Raw genomic sequence first — 17,320 nt, forward strand, 5'->3', positions numbered from 1 at the left:
GGGGTCACGTCCCGCCCGCGCATGCGCAGTAGCGCCGAGCCATGCTCGGCGCCATCTTGGAACCTGGCAAACATGCCAGGACGCACTGCGCATGCGCGGAAGCGCCGAGACGCCCATCCGCACAGGGGAGAAACAGAGGGGAACCACAATGCCCAGAAAGCCACACCACAGGATGAAAAAGGCAAATGGAGACCGCTGCACACAACTAAGCCTATTTAAGGCTTATACTGGAGCCGCACATACCCCTGAGATCACCAGAGTGGGGTTCCTTCCATCTAGCTCGTTTAGAGGCTGTACAGGCAAGGACTTCCACCCAGGAGAGGCTAGAACCTGGCTGGGGCGAATTCGGTAAGGGGGTGCTTCTGACATCTTCGGTCCTTCAGGTGAGGAAAAATAAGAGAATACTGGGGCGGGGGCCATCTTTACAATTTATAGCTATGTGGTCCTATCAGGTTGTGAGGGGCGGAGTCACAACCCAAAGTGTATGCTGCCATGATGCGACAGGAAAACAAGATTGGTTAAACCCACAAATGAGGTGGAATGAGGGACAAATGAGGAGGAATGAGGGACAGTCGGGAGCTATGCGATACCAGATCATACGATTTTAGTTTAATCAGTACAGTGTTTGTCCAAAAATACAAATACAATACATTACATCACTCACAAATTTTTATTCTGTCATATGAGAATTTTCATAACTTTAGTAAATTCTTCATTTTCGATATGAGACTAGCATACTAAACAAAATCTCATTGTGTGCGCCAGGCATAAGACAGGCCAAACATTTTGCATTTTTCTTTCCTTCAAACCATGGGTTGAAGGAAAGAAAATTGCTCGATTCCCCATCATAACATTCAGTGTTGATGGGGGAATCCCTTAACAGCGGGAAGTTTCTCTGCCATTAGAATACAATGATCACTGCTTGGTGGTTATAGCCAGGGGCAATGATCAAATGAAAAAAACCTGATAGGCTGGTTGTACTGAAGTCAGTCGATCGCCAGCCTGTCCATAGATGGACCAAAATGTATCCAGTTCCTGCTGAACTTTGATCTGTATATGGCCGGCTTAAAGTGATTGCAAAGCCTATTTTTTTTTTTTTAACCACTTCCTGACTGCCCACCACACATATACTGCGGCAGGGTGGCCCGCAGCCTGAAACGACGTACCTTTTCATCGTTTTGTGCATGAGATACTGTGGGCGCGAGTGCGGGTCCGGCGGACTCGATGTCTGCCAGAGACCTGCAATCGCAGTACAGAGAGGCAGAATGGGGATCAGCCTATGTAAACAGGGCAGATCCCCGTTCTGACAGGGGACAACATGGAGATCTGCTGTTCCTAGTGATCAGGAACAGTGATCTCTGTGTTGTCCCAGTGAGCCCATCTCCCCCACAGTTAGAACACACCTAGGGAACACAGTTAACCCTTTGATCACCCCTAGTGTTAACCCCTTCCCTGCCAGTTTCATTTATACATTGATCAGTGCATTTTTTTTAGCACTGATCACTGTATTGGTGTCACTGGTCCCCAAAAAAAAAAAAAAAAAAATCGCAGATCGCAGCCATTACCAGTAAAAACAATAAAAAAAAATAAAAGTCCATAAATCTATCCCCTATTTTGTAGACACTATAACTTTTGCACAAAGAATACATATTGGCCTAAATTGATGAATACATTTGGGTTTTTTTTGGATATGTATAGCAGAAAGTAATATATATATATAAAATGTTATTTATTTTTTTTAATTTATAGCACAAAAAATAAAAACCACAGGAGGTGATTAAATACGACCAAAAGAAAGCTGTATTTGTGGGGAAAAAAAAAGCATGTCAATTTTGTTTGGGTACAGTGTTGCACAACCGCGCAATTGTCAGTTAAGGCGACGCAGTGCCGTATCGCAAAAAATGGCCGGGTCATTAACCACTAAGCCACCGCCCACTGTCATATGACGGCGGGACGAGGCTTCTGTTGTTCTGGGAGGACGTCATATGACGTCCTCGCCCTCCCGAGCCACTAGGCGGCGCGCGCGCGTGCCCGATGCGTCGCTCGGGACCCGGTGCGCGTGCCCGCAATGTCCGCCGGGCACCCGCGATTGCCGGGTAACAGAGCAGGAGCGTGGATCTGTGCATGTAAACACAGATCCACGTCCTGTCAGAGAGGAGAGGAGACCGATGGCGTGTCCCTTGTACATAGGGACAGCGATCGGTCACCTCCCCCAGTCAGTCCCCTCCCCCCACAGTTAGAATCACCTCCTTAGGTCATACATTAACCCCTCGAGCGCCCCCTAGTGTTAACCCCTTCCCTGCCAGTCACATTTACACAGTAATCAATGCAATTTTATAGCATTGATCGCTGTATAAATGTGAATGGTCCCAAAAATGTGTCAAAGGTGTCCGATGTGTCCGCCGCAATATCGCAGTCACAATAAAAATTGCAGATCGCCGCCATTACTAGTAAAAAATAAATAAATAATAAAAATGCTATAAATCTATCCCCTATTTTGTAGACGCTATAACTTTTGCGCAAACCAATCAATATACGCTTATCGCAATTTTTTTTTTACCAAAAATATGTAGAAGAATACATATCGGCCTAAACTGAGGAAAAAATTTGTTAAAAAAAAAAAAAAATTGGATATTTATTATAGCAAAAATTAAAAAAATATTGTGTTTTTTCAAAATTGTCCCTCTTCTTTTGTTTATAGCGCAATAAATAAAAACCGCAGAGGTGATCAAATACCACCAAAAGAAAGCTCTATTTGTGGGGAAAAAATGATAAAAATTTAATTAGGGTGCAGTGTAACATGACCGCGCAATTGTCATTCAAAGTGCGACAGCGCTGAAAACTGAAAAATGGCTTGGGCAAGAAGGGGGTGTAAGTGCCCTGTATTGAGGTGGTTAAGGGGCTAAATCCTTCCGGGGCTGATGTGGTTAAATAACAAACATGTTATACTTACCTCCTATGTGCAGTGGTTTTGCACAGGGTAACCCCCGATCCTCCTCTGCTCGGGTCCTTCTTCGCTGCTTCTGGCCCCTCCCTCCTGTCGAGTGCCCCCTCAGCAAGCAGCTTGCTATGAGGGCACCCGAGCCAAGCTGCAGCTCCATGTGTCCGTTCCGACACGGAGCTGCCATTCAGCCCCACCCCCTCTCTCTCCGGGACTCGTGGACATCACTAGAAAGGGATGGGGCTCAGGTAAGTATTAGGGGGTGCTGGGGAGGCTGCTACACACAGAAGGCTTTTTATCTTAATGCATAGAATTACAGAAACCTTCTGCTTTTACAACTCCTTTAAGGGGCGTTTCCTGCTGCTGCCATTTGCAATGCGGCAAATTTATGGATTCATGCTGCTGTCTTTGACAGGTGTGAGTGACTATCTGTGGCTGCCAATCCATACACTTTAGTAAGGTTGTTGGTGGCCACAGCTATTCGCACAGTTGGAGATTTACCTGCAGTGATCGCTGCTGGACACACATAAAGTGTCATTGAAGTGTATGGCTTTAGCGGCTGCAGCTAGGCGCTCACACCTGTCAAAAAAAGCAGCCGGGATCAATAGGTTCCTGCTGCTGCCATTTCCACTGTAGCAAAATACCTGTGCCTCACTGATCTTAATGCAGCTATTGCTTTTTATGGACCTGTACACACAGAGGAGTAAATACCAGTAAACTAGCACCATGTTTAGATAAGTAAAAAAAGAATTCAATCTGCTGGTCAGTCGCGCATGCGCACAAAAAAAATTACCTCTCTGAATAGTAGTCTATATCATTGCTAGAAGAACTTTTCTGTGCATATATGCATGTAAATGGATGCACTATACAGACCATACTCTTCAGTATTGCGCAGGAGCTTTCTGCCAGGAAGATTTGGCATTCATACATCAGTACCATGTGCAGGGAGTGGCCTCATTCATAGAGGTAATTAGGACCAGTCTGTAAAATTCGGGGACAAGAATCACGTTATTCTTTCAGCTGAAATCTGCAGTAAGGCTGCATTCACACCTCTGCATTTTAAATCGCGGCCAGATTTTCCCCAATTCTGCCAGCTTTATTAAAGCGCTGAGGTGTAAATGAAAATCGCAGGACACACATTTGAGATGCCATTCATTTGAATGGCACCTAAAATCACGGCATGGTTTTGCCGCGATTGTCATGCAGCAATCCGCATCGCGTGAAGGCAGCATGTCGCCCAAAAGTAGCTGCTGAACTTTTTGGGTGACAAGCTTCACGCGATGCAGGTTGACGCAATTTATCATGAGACAATCCTGGCAGAACTGCCCAGGGATTTTCGATGCCATTCAAATGAGAGGCATCTCAAATGTGCGTTCTGCGATTTGTCATTCACACCTCGGCGCTTTGAAATCACGGGCAGAATCACGGCAAATCTGCCCACGATTTAAATTGCTGAGGTGTGACTACAGCCTTAGACCCCTTTCACACTGGGGCATATTTCAGGTGCTTTTGGGCCTGAAAAAAAATGTCCCCTGCAGTCCCAGTGTGAAAGCCTGCGTGTTTTCCGTGTTTTCACACTGGGACGCTGTGCTGGCAGGACGTTAAAAAAAGTCCTGCAAGCAGCATATTTGGAGCGCTGTACACACCGTTCCTGCCCATTGAAATTAACCTGCAAAGTGCTTTGGCAGCGGCGCTACACAGGTGCATTTAACCCTTTTTTCGGTTGCTAGCAGGGGTTAAATGCACCCCACTATCGGCTGAATAGCTCACGCTAAAATGACAGTAAAGCACCGCTAAAACTAGCAGCGTTTTACCGTCAACGCCCCCCCCCCAGTGTGAAGGGAATCTTAGAGATGATGATTACTGCTGGACCCTGAAAGATTAGAAGAACTTTAGTGTGGGTATATGCATGTAAACAGTAAAACTATACAAACCATACTCCTGTGTTTTCAGCAGGAACTTTGTGCCAGGAAGATTTGGCATTAATACATCAGTACCATGTGCAGGGAGCCTCATTCAGCTCCGTTCATGCCTGAGCGATGTTCTGCTTGTAGCTCTAATATGCTCGACAAAAAAAATCCCATTCATTTCAATGCCCCTGTTCACATCTGAGCGTTTTGTCACCTGTAGCAAAACGCCTGTCGCTCAACAAAGTAAACAAGTTTCTTTTAGGCAGATTGGAGGCAGATTAACCCCGTTCACACCTGAGCAACAAGGTGGTGGAGAAACCTCCCTCTGTTGACGGATCCCCCCATCATGTTATGATGGGGGAATCAATCCCATTCATTTCAATGGCTCCTGTTCATGTGAGTGTTCTGTCGCCTGAAGCAAAACCCCTGTTCTTTTTGGCAGATTGGGCCCCATAGACTTCAATGGGAACGCCTGAAAATGTGTAACATGAGCGTTTTATGAGCTAGTTTGTCGCTGGTTTTCTGCTCAAACAGCAGCTCTCCAGCCCTAATATCCTCCACCCCCCCAGTGCTTTTTATTGGCTATACAAAAAATGTCTGAAGCTGTAAAATGCTTCTAGAACGCTTGCAATACATGTCTAAAAACTCTCAAATAAAAAACAACTAAAAGTCGCTCTACTGAGGCAGATTGGCCCCATAGACTCAACATGAGCATTTTACAAGGGTTTTTTTGCATGTTTTCTGGCAAAACAGCAACAACACCCCTAATCGCCTGCTCCTTGTACTTTCTATTGGCTAAAATAGAAACAGCTGCAGGTGTAAAATGCTTGTAATACGCTTCGAAAACTTTCAAATATTGAAAAGCATTCAACGCCTGAAAATTGTTCTGCTCAAGGTGTGAACGAAGCCAGGGAGCCGAAGGCCACCGCTATTCACATACACCTGCCATCCCAGCTGTGAGAATCTATTGATTGTTACCCCTGAAATCCGGTGTATGCCCCCAATTTCTCTAAAGGGTCCCTTCACATTGTAGTGTGTGTGTTGAGTACATTTCAACAGTTGGGCGTTGACGTGCTTGGGCATGCTGTGCGTTTTAGCATGTTGTGCACTGCACTGTAATGCTTTTTTTCCCCCCGCTTCAATTGGAACTATACTCACCTTCTCTCCAGCACTGTAGAGTACCAAAGCTCCCCGCCGGTCAATGACATCTTCAGTCGGTCTGCTTCCGGGGTTCAGATCATCGTCCATTTGTATTGGCTGAGCGGAGATGATGTCACTCCTGCGCATGCACAGAAGTTCGGTTGGTTAACTCCCCTGGCAAAATCCTGTACGGGTACGTCGTTCCGCTATTCTGCCACCAAAGAGTGGGCGCGCTGCACCGCGGGGGACCCGGTGCGCGTGGCCGGCGGGCGCGATCGCGTGCACGATCGCCAGCACGGGGATTTGTGTGTGTAAACACACAAATCCCTGTGCTGTCAGGGAAGAGGAAACATATTGTTTGATCCTACTAAGTAGGAAAAACGATATGTCTCCTCTCCTAGTCACTCCCATCCCCACACAGTTAGAACACACAGTTGAGGGAACACACAGTTAACCCCTTGATCACCCCCAAGTGTTAACCCCTTCCCTGCCAGTGACATTTACACAGTAATCAGTGCATATTTATAGCACTGATCGCTGTATAATTGTCAATGGTCCCAAAAAAAGTGTCCGATCTGTCCGTTGCAATGTCGCAGTACCGCTAAAAATCGCAGATCACCGCCATTACTAGTATAAAAAAATTATAATAAAAATGCCATAAATCTTTCTCATACATTGTAGACACTATAACTTTTGTGCAAACCAATCAATATACGCTTATTGCGATTTTTTTTTTTTTTTTTTTTTTACCAAAAATATGTAGAAGAATATATATTGGCCTAAACTGAAGAAATTTGTTTTGTTTTTTTAAATTTGGGGATATTTATTATAGCAAAAATTAAAAAATACAGTTATTTTTTCAAAATTGTCGCTCTTTTTTTGTTTATAGCACAAAAGATAAAAACCGCAGAGGTGATCAAATACCACCAAAAGAAAGCTCCATTTGTGTGGAAAAAAATAGGACGCAAATTTCGTTTGCGTGCAACGTCGAACAATCGTGCAATTGTCAGTTAAAGCGCCGCAGGGCCAAATTGTAAAAAGTGCTCTGGTCAGGAAGTGGGGAAATCTTCCGGGGCTGATGCGGTTAAAGTGCGCAGCTCCGTGTACAGGCAGGTAAGGTACTTTACATACTATGTCTCTGCTGCATTAAAAATCCACTCTGTAGATTTTTTTTTTCCCCTAAAGTTTCAGTTAAAGTTTACTTTCAGTAAGCTTTATCTGTAAAGTAAACTTCAACAGACTGTTTTGACTCTACTGTTTAAGCGCAATATTTTAATGCGTTTATGCGGTGCACTGAAAAAAAAAAAGTAGGCCGTAATCCTTTTTTTTTTGTTTTTTTTTTGTTTTTTAGCACAGTGCAATGCACATCAGCACAATGCTCTGAAGTGAATAGCTCCTCATACTTTTAGAAAGTATATGCACTGGCATGCATGGATCAACACAGGCCAGCACATCTGGTGTGAATGAACCCTTTTTGGTGGTCACACTTCAATAAGTGATTGATCTCTCCTGATTGGAATAACTGATCTTTAGTTCGCCAGCCCATTCATTCAATGTGCCACACACGGGAAAGGGGATTTTGATCTGCGTACATGCAGGTTTCTTTTATATGTGCAGACACCCTGAGATCCCACACCTGTGTTTTCTTTGGACGTGCGTAGATCTGCCACAGGTCTCTGGGGAGTCCCTGCGACACATCTTCACGTGCGCCCAATTCTCATCTAGGCAAGAAGCATAACATTTAGGCTTCTTTCACATTGGGGCGGGTGGGCGTCATTTTAGCGGCACTATTCGGCCAAAAAAGGGTTAAAACCGCCCGCAAAGCACCGCTTCCCCATTGATTTCGATGGGCAGGGGCGCTTTAGGAGCGGTGTATACATAGCTCCTACAGCGCTGCAAAGAACCTGTTAAGCAAAACTGCCTCCAATTCATTGCAGCGTGTCTTTTCACACTGGGGCAGTGCGTAGGGTTGCCACCTCATCCCTTTAAAACCGAACACATATTAATTACACAGGTTCTGTGGCTGACAAGGGTGGTCATTAAACTCACTTGGTGCCTTTTCTGCATTAAATTAGCCTCAGAAACTCTAGAATTCATATGTGTTCGGGTTTAAAGGGATGAGGTGGCAACCCTAGCGGTGCGCTTGCGGGACGTTGCGAATAGTCCTGCAAGCAGCATCTTTGGGGTGGGTTGGGAGCTCTGTATTTAGTGCTCTCAAAAAGCCCTGCCCATTGCAATGAATGGGCAGCGCTTTGAAAGCGCCGCAAAACTGGAGTTTTTACCCTTTTTTTTTTTTTTTAAAGTAGCATCATAAGAAACACTAAAAAAAAAAAAAAAAAAAGTTAAATCTAATTGTGGAAGAGTGCGGGAGGGTCAAATAAATTACTTTATTGTGTGAAGGACCGGTTTAACCCTTTTGCTACCAAAAGTTGGTTTTTGCAGGTGCACACGTTTAAAAAATCTTTTTCAGCCTGAAGATTGCATAAACCCCCCCCCCCCCCAAACTCATTATATATTTTCTGAAAGCAGACACCCTAAAGAATAAAATAGTGGTAGTTCCAATTTTTTCATGTCACAAGATATTACCTTAACCTTAAAACTTTTCATGCGCCCATGAAATGGCGACTTCAGTACCCTATATTTTCTATAGGCTACACTTCAAATGCCCCCTATAGGTCATGAAGTTTAGCATTACAGAGGAGGTCTGGAGCTAAAAATATTGCTCACCCTGGCGTGCACAGCGATATGTAACGTGTATTGCAATCAACATTTACATGCGTAGTACCCCCCCACCCGTGTGTTTATTTTCGTACCTGCGTATATGTGGGGGTTTTTATATGCTTGGGTGTAACTTTTATGTTTTGCAACTAAAAAAAATTAAATAAAAAAATTTTTGGACAGGTTCTCTTTAAGCTAATGGAGGTGCAGAATAGGAGCGAGTGTCTGGTAGTGGGAGGGTTAATTCATCATATAATCTTCTAATGACCTTATATGTTTAACAAAATCTACATTAGCATGTGCAGGCATGGGACGTACGTGTTGTTTAAAGGGTAATGATAGAAGCCCAGACTCCCTTTAACATTAAAGTAACTAGCTTTTCAAATGAAGCATGCAGCTCAGAAAACCATCTACCGCTTTTCTTCATTACATTTTCCATTAATGCTAAGCAAGCAATATTATATATATATATATATATATATATATATATATATATATATATATATATATATATATATATATATATATATATACATATTATTTACAAAATTTGACTCAGTAATAAAACGTAAACAAATGCTATGAAATATGACTGCAGAATTTGTATAAATACTCACTTGGCAATGTTACGAAGCCTACCGCATATGGCAATGGTCAGCTGTTAGTGGTAGCTACACTCAGAAAAGGACTGTCAAAAGGTTATCTATCTACAACATACAGAACGGGGAAGCATGATTCTGCACTTTCTACCCTACCTAAGTGACAGATAATCTTCATTGCAGCAAGGGGGTAAACATGTTTAGCAATCCACAATCAGCAATTAGCTTTGATCTCTCTAGTTTTGCATATAGAAAGGGTAGAGCCATCTTCGATACTGATGGAGGGGTGAATGCAACTTGAATTGGTCTGCGCCTTCTGGCCTCATTCCACTAGGCATACTTAATCTGTGTGAAGGGCCCTTTTTGCTTGCAGAAGTGTTCCATGCATCTACATGCAGGCAGGTTACTTTCATGTTTTTCATATAATTAGTACAGGGTGACATCATTTTGTTTAGATCTCATTTACATTGATTTTGGAATGAGATGTCCAAAACTTTGGCCATAAAGTTTACCTGGACATCAGAAAGCAGTTAGACATCAAGAAAAAAATCAATCTGCAAAACAATAGATATTGCTTAAAGTATAACTAAAGGAAAAACTTTTTTTTTTAAGTTTTAGATAGAATAGAGAGGAATTAGAACACTTGTCAGTTTTTTATTTGTGCACTCTGTGCCCCTGTTAAGGAGATTCGCCCTCTCTATTTGTCCTATATACCATTATCATTGAAAGTAAAAGAAAATCCCAAATTTTGGGATGTCCCCAGAAATGTAATAGAGGGGAACTCTTCCAATGGGGATACTAGATCTGGTGACCTAGGGATCCCCAAGAAATTCCCTTAATTTGAAGGTATTTCCTTCAACTTTCTGTTTGGCTATGGGACAGGGAGTGAAGGTAAATCTCCGCAATGGGACACAGATGGCAAATATTAATACAATCTGACAGGGATTATAACCCTACCTTTCTCCCTTGGTTTTTTCAAAATTAAAAAAAGTTTTGCCTTTAAAGGAAAAGTAGGGCCAAAGCTCCTTTGGCCCTACTTCTCCTGAGAGTCACAGGAGTGCACTTCATTCTGCACTCCTGTGACCCATTTTTAGCTGACAACTGGGCTGTCTAAGCTCTGGATGGATCCCGACTTTAAAATAGAACTATAGGCAAAACTTTTTATTTTTTTCATTTTGGATAGACCAAGGGATGGTTACAACCCCTGTCAATTTTTTTTTACCATCTATGTCCCAAATGCAAATGCAAAAGTGCGTGCAAATTAAGGAAATTCCTTGGGGTCCCTAGCTCATCAACTAGTGTCCCCATTGGAACATTTCCCATCTATTACTTTTCTGGGAGCAGCCCAAAATTTGGGATCTTCTTTCACGTTCACTTTCACTGATAATGGTAAACAAATAAAGAGGGTGAATCTCCTTAAAAAAACTGCGTTAATTCCTCTGCACTCGAGCCAATGGTGAAAAAAAAAACGCTTTGCCTTTAGTTATACTTTAATGTTGGGATCCACCCAGATGCCTGGACCAGCAGCTGGCTCAGCCCTTCAGCAAGCCACTGGGAGAGTGAGTCAGCCACTCCTGCCTCCTCCACAGCCTCTATGCTCACTAAAGACTGAGAACTAAGCTATCAGTAGTTTTTGATTGCTCAGTTCTCGGTCTTAGGGGGGGGGGGGGGGGGGGCAGGACAGATGCAGCATCAATTTAGTTTTTTTTCAATTCCAACACTTTTTTTTAGGCTGGGTTTACACTGTTGCGAATTGGATGCGGCCGGGTTTCTCCGCATCCAATTTGCATGTCAGGAGATTGTGACTGGCGCTCTATGGAGTTCACACATCTCTGCAGTGGCTCTGGTACAAATTGCACAGGGGTCCTGTGCATTTTCAGGTCCGAATTGAGCCAAAAACGTGGGCTGAAATCGGACCTGAAACAGTGAATGGGGACGTACCAGACTCCTGCTATGAGCCGCAGTGTGAACCCAGCCTTAAAGTCTTCCTTGCCCAGTCTAGCAGCAGCAGCGTTTTGTACTGTGTAAAGCTGGATACACACTATACAATTTTCTTTAGATTTTTTTAGATTCACTTTGAGTCAAATCTAAGCACTTTCAATTTGTATGCAATCAGGCAGGCCCTTGCACTACGTAATTGAAGGTAAATCTAAAGGAAATCTAACAAAAGTTATATAGTGTGTATCCAGCTTTAGCCATAGACACAAATTAAAGTTTGGATTTAGGGTGACACCATTTATTAGCTAGCTGGTTTGTAGTGTAAGTTTTCGAGGTAGGTTGGCCTTTTCTTCCAGAAATTTGTGATTGTCTGGGAAAGAGGCATGATTTCCCTGAAGAAGAGGCTAGCATGTTTGGAAAGCATGTACTACAATCTATTTAGTTAGCCAGTATATAGAATCACCCTAAATCCAAACTTCTACTATTGCCCTGGCTACAAAGAAAAATTCTCATTGTCTAGAACAACCATCAGATTCTCTGACATTTTCAGTACAGTACTCCCAGAAGGCATGCCAAAATGTACTTGTTTAGTAAATCTATAGTGATCGGAAATGGTTTTAAATTTCTCAGATGGATCTCCCCCGGAGTAGATGACCAGGGGTGTCTGTTATTGCTGTAGACATGGAATAGTCACTGACGACTGTCATCTGGTATCTGTCCATGACTGCCTTTAACCAGAAGTAGTAGTTTCCTGTACTTCATCTGTCAGTTATGCATATGATAACACAGTGGTGACTAAGAACAGATGCAGTATGATTTCCACTAACTCATTTGCATGTTAGTGGCACTACCGGCTTCACAAGCTGAGAAAAAATTGCAAACAGCTTTGACATTAAAAACTATATAAAAGTTTGTTTTTTTCTTTTGGTATCTAAGCTTATAACGTCTACATGTTTAAATCTGAATTTTCAACATTCTGGTAAAAAAAAAAAAATTAATATAATATTATAAAAGTTTTTTTTACAGGTGCCTGAAGACATTAACATTTTAGCTTTTGAACTGTGCATGATAGGTATCATTAAAGTGTATCTAAAGCCAAAACTTTTCTTTGATTCTGAATAGAGTAGGGAAAGGTTAAAACCGTTGTAATTTCTGTGTCCTAGTGGGTAGATTTTCCTCCGCTTCCTGTCCTGTAGATTCAATAGGAAGTGAGAGGATGGCTTTCCATCGGGAGGGAAATCCCCTCTTGGACAGTTGACACAAGAACAAGCGTCCCCATTAGAAGATTTACCCTTAATTCCTGTTCTGGTGGCAGCTCAGATTTTGGATTTACCCTCACTTTCATTCCTCATGTGACATTAGTGATGAGGACATCAAGAGTGAATCTTCCTGATGGGGACAGCAATAAAAACCTGACAATAGTTCTATCCCCATACCACTCTATCGAAACAAACAAAAAAAGTTTTGCCTTTACCACTCCAGGAATTCAGCTTCTTTGTAAAATGTGCTGGATTAATAGAGGTTAAGTCTACCTCATGGACTTATATCTTTATTTACGGTTTACATTTTTTTCTGAGTGCCAGAAGCATGATTATCGCTATGCTTCTGGTGCTCCAACGCTGGATCTTCTGGTCTTAAGCTTCTGAGGCTGCAGAGTCACATGCAGCCATTGTGCCTGCCCATCCCCTCCTCCTGCCCAATCACAGAGTTGCTTTGTATTAGGGGAAGTCATTCACAGAACACAAAGGCTTCTGTGAATGGACAGCAGAAGGGAGATGCTGTGTGTGAGAAGACGACATCTCTCCTGTTAGAGCTCCGGGAGTATAGTGATAGCTGCACTCCCAGAACTCTGTAAAACTGGCAGGTATAAATTAAAGAGATAGGTCCATGAGGTGGCATGCACCTTGTTGGATTTAACTCATAGTATGCCAGCACATTTTACAAAGTGGCTGAATTCCTGGGGCTTAGCTTTAATGTTACATTAAAGTGGTTCTAAAGCCTTAAGGTTTTTCACCTTAATGTATTCTATGCATTAAAGCGAAAAACCTTCTGTGCTGCAAAAAGCCCCCCCATCCCCCTTTTATTCTGACCTCAGCCAGCTCCCTCCCTCCTCCCTGGGCAGATTCAATCGAATGCTGTGTCAAGCGAGTGGGGGGGGGGGGGGGGGGGGGCAGGGCCCGAACCGCCTGCTCTGTGTTAATAGACACAGACAGGGCGTCTTGGGAGCGAACACCCACAGGTGCCCCCATGTAAAGCAGCTTTCTATGGGGGCACTTGCCTAAGAGGAGGAGCCTGGAGTGCCGACGGGGGGACCCCAGAAGAAGAGGATTGGGGCTGCTCTGTGCAAAACCGTTGCACAGAGCAGTATACCGAGAGTATATCATGTTTGTTATTTTTTTTTTTTTAACTATCACTTTAAGGGCTGTACAAATATACATGTTCCTACGAACAGGGTGAAGGAGCGTTCTGATGATGTCTCTGTTATGTTGATAGAGGGGAAATAAAAATGATGAGCCAGGAAAAATCCATACTGGTCAGGGATTGTTGGGGAAGGCCTAAAGACATACATACTTTATACTATCCAACCATAGACAGCAGGATTAGGTGAACATTTTCCAAGGGCCCATTTATATCAACCTAGCCTGCAGCGGTGCATTTACCATGTGTTAATGTGAATTGTGTTAGAGCAACCCATTCATTATAACGGGCAACCTAACATACCACAACAGACCAAAAATTGTGCATGTAGTAGTAGTGAACCACACCACAATGCACAGAAGCGTGTGAAAATGAATAGCACTACATTGCACCAACATGGAACTGCAGCGCATTTGTGTGAATTGACCCTAAGATCCCATACACGCTATTTTTATCTTCAGATTTAACAAAACCATGTAGTGCAAGGGCCTGTCTGATTGCATACAAATTGAATCTCTTAAGGGTTGACCTCATATTATATGGTTTTGGTAAATCTAAAGACAAAAATCTGCAGAAAATCTAATAGGGTGTATGGGACTTTAGCTTAGAGCTAAACCGGTAAATATTATTAGCTCAATCATGCTACTAAAATCACTAGTAATTAATTGCTAAGAATAGCAACAGATGGAACAAATGGCTCCCTAAGGTGTATGGCCTAGTTTGCTGTTGTGGATGGGGGTGATAAAAACACTCGGTTAAGCTATGTTTTTACTGCCCCTCTCCCGCATCTGCTCCCCTTTAAGCTGCAAAGGCAGCAGAGGGTGGTGTATGTATGCCACAGCCGTTTCAACTGAATGGGAGTACTCCATGACTGTGTGCAGTGCATGCAGTTGCAGCGCGCTGGTGCGGGGTTTATGAGGTTGAAACCCTCTGCCTCTCAAAAGCCCTCTAAAAAGCGTTTTGAGCGTATATCGCTCTTCAGAGGGCAACTCTAGTGTAAACGAGCCCTAAGAGAGTCACAAGTGGCATATAGCAACAATTAGGCTGGGTTCACATACGGTATCTCACAAAAGTTAGTATACCCCTCACATTTTTGTAAATATTTTATTATATCTTTTCATGTGACAACACTGATGAAATTACACTTTGCTACAATGTAAAGTAGTGAGTGTACAGCTTGTATAACAGTGTAAATTTTCTGTCCCCTCAAAATAACTCAACACACAGCCATTAATGTCTAAACCGCTGGCAACAAAAGTGAGTACACCCCTAAGTGAAATTGTCCAAATTGGGCCCAAAGTGTCAATATTTTGTGGGGCCACCATTATTTTCCAGCACTGCCTTAACCCTCTTGGGCATGGAGTTCACCAGAGTTTCACAGGATTCCACTGGAGTCCTCTTCCACTCCTCCATCACGACATCACGGAGCTGGTGGATGTTAGAGACCTTGCACTCCTCCACCTTCCATTTGAGGATGCCCCACAGAGGCTCAGTAGGGTTTAGGTCTGGAGACATGCTTTGCCAGTCCATCACCTGTACCCTCAGCTTCTTTAGCAAGTCAGTGGTTGCCTTGGAGGTGTGTTTGGGGTAGTTATAATGTTGGAATACTGCCCTGCGGCCCAGTCTCCAAAGTGAGGGGATCATGCTCTGCTTCAGTATGTCACAGTACATGTTGGCATTCATGGTTCTGAACTGTAGCTCCCCAGTGCCGGCAGCACTCATGCAGCGCCAGACCATGACACTCCCACCACCATGCTTGACTGTAGGCAAGATAAACTTGTCTTTGTACTCATCACCTGGTTTCCACTAAACACGCCTGACACCATCTGAACCAAATAAGTCTTATCTTGGTCTCATCAGACCACAGGACATGGATCCAGTAATCCATGTCCTTAGTCTGCTTGTTTTCAACAAACTGTTTGTGGGCTTTCTTCTGCATCATCTTTAGAAGAGGCTTCCTTCTGGGATGACAGCCATGCAGACCAATTTGATGCAGTATACGGCGTATGGTCTGAGCACTGACAGGCTGACCCCCACCCCTTCAACCTCTGCAGCAAAGCTGGCAGCACTCGTACGTCTATTTCCGTACGTCTATTTCCCAAAGACAACCTCTGGATATGACGCTGAGTATGTGCACTTAACTTCTTTGGTTGACCATGGCGAGGCCTGTTCTGAGTGGAACCTCTCCAGTTAAACGACTGTATGGTCTTGGCCACCGTGCTGCAGCTCAACTTCAGGGTCTTGGCAATCTTCTTATAGCCTAGGCCATCTTTATGTAGAGCAACAATTCTTTTTTTTCAGCTCTTCAGAGAGGTCTTTGTCATGAGGTGCCATGTTGAACTTTCAGTGACCAACTCTAACTGTATCTCATTCCCTGCTGCTGCAGGAGGTTATGCAAGCGACTACCCGCAGTGGTCTGATCTCACGAGTGTATTTAATATTGTTATCGACCATTCAGGAACGCTGCTTTATTTAAATGTAGAGCTAATTGGATTACTGATATAGGAGATATAGATGGTGATCAATGGGATATGGCCCTGGATTCTCTTCCAGTTGTGTCGGTATCGGCTTCCCATAGTAGTGATAACAAAAGTACTTACACGAGAAATCAGACACATGGGTATGCCCCTGGGAGACAGCCGGGTGCTGTACACGGAGCCCATATGAAAACGTGGGCTATTTATACTCACCGGCCGTTTTCCAGCATGTAAACAAGGCAACGTCATATGACGTAATCATGCTGGGACACGGCCGGTTTCTCGTGTAAGTACTTTTGTTATCACTACTATAACTACTATCCTGGTCATCACCAACAGGCAGGGTTTGTAATGCAATCTCTTCCTTACATCTTCTATCCATAGGCAGTGCATGCTAGTTTGGGCTGTATGACACGCCGATAGCTCTGCTGAACTTTATTAAGGGTTGTTCCCCTTTTGGATCCTGAACCTTCCAGTATTACTTTTCTTGTGGTCATTCATTTGTTTGAACACAAGATGCACACCCGCCCCTGTTGTAGCAATACCTGAAGTATTTATACAAATAGGTACCTCTTGTCCCTCAGTGTTTTCCATATTATATGAAAACCAATTGCACGTCATTTACTTTTCTACAGTTTGTTATAAGCATTCCACACTTTTGGAAATTTTCCGGCTACTGGGGTATCTGGGGATGCTGAAGGTATCTCTTTTGTTGCTAATTTTCTGTCTCTTCTGGTTTCTGTTGGATAGTTCAGCATATGCTTTTTAATGTAACATGTTGTAATATGTTTATGCAATACCTCTGATTTTAATTGGAATATATCTCGTTTCAGACAGTGAGATTCATTCTCTTTTCTTTCTTTTTGTTACATCTCTGAACCTTGATCGTGTCCTGAAGAAGCCTAACGGCGAAAAGCATAGACGCACAAGGGCTTATTGTAAAAATTGTACCATTGTTCATGTTTTTTATCCTTTTTTTGTACACTATGTTTATACGATGAAATTTTTTCAATAAATATTATGAATATCAATTTTGTTACTTCTCCATTGTTTCTATGCCTTTAAAGTCCAACTTTTGGTTACTTTTTTAGTATCCTTTTCTATTACCCTTAGTACTAAGGTGGCACTTGGACGATGAAAGGGGGCACTCTGGAGGATCTTAGTGGGCACTCTGGTGAT

The 17,320-nt window shown here is 43.1% G+C and overlaps 1 protein-coding gene across 4 annotated transcripts in view; it reads right to left on the reverse strand.

The window, feature by feature from the left end:
* TRAF3IP3 (TRAF3 interacting protein 3) overlaps positions 1 to 17,320 on the reverse strand; it is a 140,574-nt gene that overhangs the window by 117,183 nt on the left and 6,071 nt on the right. Inside the window, exon 1 of one of the 4 annotated variants that reach the window (XM_073615755.1) lies at positions 9,327 to 9,443. The exons of 2 other annotated variants lie outside the window; for them this stretch is intronic. The gene's annotated coding sequence lies outside the window, so the exon portion shown is untranslated. Of the gene's footprint in view, positions 1 to 3,734; positions 3,923 to 9,326; positions 9,444 to 17,320 lie in introns of those variants that run through there. One more of the 4 variants, XM_073615758.1, reaches the window with a different exon arrangement.

The sequence above is a fragment of the Aquarana catesbeiana genome, linkage group LG02 (assembly GCF_042186555.1).
Source record: "Aquarana catesbeiana isolate 2022-GZ linkage group LG02, ASM4218655v1, whole genome shotgun sequence".
In the NCBI taxonomy this organism is placed as follows: Eukaryota; Metazoa; Chordata; class Amphibia; order Anura; family Ranidae; genus Aquarana; species Aquarana catesbeiana.